This window comes from Rattus rattus, chromosome 3, assembly GCF_011064425.1.
Source record: "Rattus rattus isolate New Zealand chromosome 3, Rrattus_CSIRO_v1, whole genome shotgun sequence".
Lineage (NCBI taxonomy): Eukaryota > Metazoa > Chordata > Mammalia > Rodentia > Muridae > Rattus > Rattus rattus.
Genome location: NC_046156.1, coordinates 133022987 through 133026414, shown reverse-complemented (window position 1 = coordinate 133026414; position 3428 = coordinate 133022987).

The window sequence follows — 3428 nt, the reverse complement described above, 5'->3', positions numbered from 1 at the left end:
GGTGTGTTCTTACAGGCCAATTAAAGACATTTGGCCCTTGGAGGACAACATTCCATCTTTGCTACAGCAAAACCGAGACAGAAAATCTGCAGTCTGATATACTGTGCCAGGTGCCACGGGGAGAAATTCCAAACTCTCTTTTAGTCCAATTGACACATGCAATATTTATTACAGAGCAGCAAGAGTTCATTACTTCATCAATAGGCTGGGAGATTAGATGATTTCTTTTTCAATTGGATAACTGGCTTATAATAATGGAATTCTAGATCAGGTGCACGGCAGCCAGCCGTCTTTCTTTGATCCCACAGTTGTTGCATCAAACAAGGCTCCTAAATTAGTTGAGGAACAGGCTGGAAAGAGTTTGTCTTCTGAATTTTTTCCAGCAATAGGCTAGTTACTCCCTGAAATTATACAGGTAGAATTTAAAAAGCTGCCTTTGTCAGATTTTTTTGTGTTTTGCTGGCTGGGATTTAAGGCCAAAGCTAAGCCAGTTCTGTGGAGGTAGTTCATTCTGTGGAGGTAGTTCTACTGCTTTCTTCCACAATTTTCACATTCTCTCTCTATTACTCAAGTACTCCATCTTTAACAAGCTGCAGATGTTGCCTCGGGGAATCTCCACAAGTAGAGTTTGTATTGGAAACATTTGGCAGCTGTAAGCTACCAATGATCTTGGCTCCAGGTTTGATGCCTCCCTAGGAGGCTGAACATGAGCCCTCCCAGAAGATCTGCTGAGGGGTCTTGGAGCTCACAGGTAAAGGGGCATCCACAGTCTTCATTTCTTATTCCACTCACTTTTTAAGGGTGTTTGGCTGAATCAGCATCTAAGAATTTCCCCTCACTGTGTGTTCATTCCCCACCCTTTTGGGGGTTGAACCTAGAGCCTCATGTATTCTCAACAAGTACTCTCCGATACACTCCAGCCACGCCCCCCCCATTCTTCTTCACTGCTGTGTTTCAGGGTGAAGGTTAGTTTTTCTCAGCTTGAAGCAAATTAGTGTCACCAGAGAAGGAGGACACCTCAACAGAATTGCCTCCATCAAGCTGGCCTGTCGTCATATCTGTGGAATATCTTCTTAATTGTAACTTGATTCAGGAAAGCACCAGCTCACTGTGGGCGGTACTATCCCTATGCAGGTGGGCCTGAGATGTATCAAAACATTTAGCTGGGCAAGCCAGGGAAGCAAGCCACTTAAGCAAAATACTTCCATGGTCTCTGTTGTAGTTCCTGTCTTGGCTTTCCTCAGTGACATGGACTGTACCTTATAAGCCAAATAATTCTTTCCCCGGTCAAGCTGCTTTTGATGATGGTGATTATTACAGCAACAGAAAGAAATGGGTTACAGTCATATGTACCACCACACACTCAGTTACTGTGAAAAGAAACAAAATGCTGTGCCTGCCTTCCTCATATGTGGGTGGAGGGACAGGGTCTTGCTCGACAAGTTTCAGGTTTTGTGTGGGGCGGATTACTTCTTACACTGATCACAACATAAATACCTGACATTGCCTGCAAATGTTCTATTTTTTAATATGATATTAAACTGCCCAAAGCATTTTGTTTAGAATCTAAATATTTGAATCAAAAGCCAAAAAGCTATATGTTGGGTGCCAGTGTTCTTCCATATTTTATATGGTTCAATAAATGTTAATGAGGATATTAATAAACAATTGAAATGAACACTTTGAGGGAGGAGCGTGAAGATTCAGGGATGGTGGATTATAGCAATTATAGAAATTGTCTGGAAGAAAAATATGGAGGTTCTCTGTAGGGTTTGTCCATGCTACTTTCTGATTTTAGAAGCTAGAGCCAAGTTTCACTCACAGAGTGGGGATGATTGGGTTGCAAGATGGTTCCACAGGTAAAAGTGATTGCTGCCAAGTGTGACAACCCAAGTTCGATCCCTAGAACACACATGGTACAACTAACTCCACCATGCTCTCCTCTGACTTTCACGTGATTGATGTAACATACATCCTCCTAAACTAAATAAATACATGCAATATTAAAATTTAAAAATAAAAACTGTTTGGTAACAAGAAGCCACCCAGAAGGCATGGAGGTAGCTGTTTGGCCTTTCCTCTTGTCTTCATTGCTATCTTCCTTTCCTGGACTCAAGCCTCGAACCTCATACATGCTAAGCAAAGACCTCTACCACTGATCTATACTTCTACCTCATTTTAATTTTTTTTTTTATTTTTTTTTTTTTTTTTTTTTTTTTTTCTTTTTTTTAATTTTTTTTTTTTATTAACTTGAGTATTTCTTATATACATTTCGAGTGTTATTCCCTTTCCAGGTTTCCAGGCAAACATCCCCCTCCCCTCCCCTTCCTTATGGGTGTTCCCTCCCGACCCTCCCCCATTGACGCCCCCCCCAACAGTCTAGTTCACTGGGGGTTCAGTCTAGCAGGACCCAGGGCTTCCCCTTCCACTGGTGCTCTTACTAGGATATTCATTGCTACCTATGAGGTCAGAGTCCAGGGTCAGTCCATGTATAGTCTTTAGGTAGTGGCTTAGTCCCTGGAAGCTCTGGTGGCTTGGCATTGTTGTACATATAGGTCTCGAGCCCTTCAAGCTCTTCCAGTTCTTTCTCTGATTCCTTCAACGGGGGGTCCTATTCTCAGTTCAGAGGTTTGCTGCTGACATTCGCTCTGTATTTGCTGTATTCTGGCTGTGTCTCTCAGGAGCGATCTACACTTCTGCACTTCTTTTGCTTAATCCATCTTGTCTTTCTCAGCCATTCGGCATTCCTCAGCTGTGAATTCTTTGTTTAGCTCTGAACCCCCATTTTTTAATAGGGTTATTTGTCTCCCTGCGGTCTAACTTTTTGAGTTCTTTGTATATTTTGGATATAAGGCCTCTATCTGTTGTAGGATTGGTAAAGATCTTTTCCCAATCTGTTGGTTGCCGTTTTGTCCTAACCACAGTGTCCTTTGCCTTACAGAAGCTTTGCAGTTTTATGAGATCCCATTTGTCGATTCTTGATCTTAGAGCATAAGCCATTGGTGTTTTGTTCAGGAAATTTTTTCCAGTGCCCATGTGTTCCAGATGCTTCCCTAGTTTTTCTTCTATTAGTTTGAGTGTGTCTGGTTTGATGTGGAGGTCCTTGATCCACTTGGACTTAAGCTTTGTACAGGGTGATAAGCATGGATCGATCTGCATTCTTCTACATGTTGACCTCCAGTTGAACCAGCACCATTTGCTGAAAATGCTATCTTTTTTCCATTGGATGGATTTGGCTCCTTTGTCAAAAATCAAGTGACCATAGGTGTGTGGATTCATTTCTGGGTCTTCAATTCTGTTCCATTGGTCTATCTGTCTGTCTCTGTACCAATACCATGCAGTTTTTATCACTATTGCTCTGTAATACTGCTTGAGTTCAGGGATAGTGATTCCCCTGAAGTCCTTTTTATTGTTGAGGATAGTTTTAG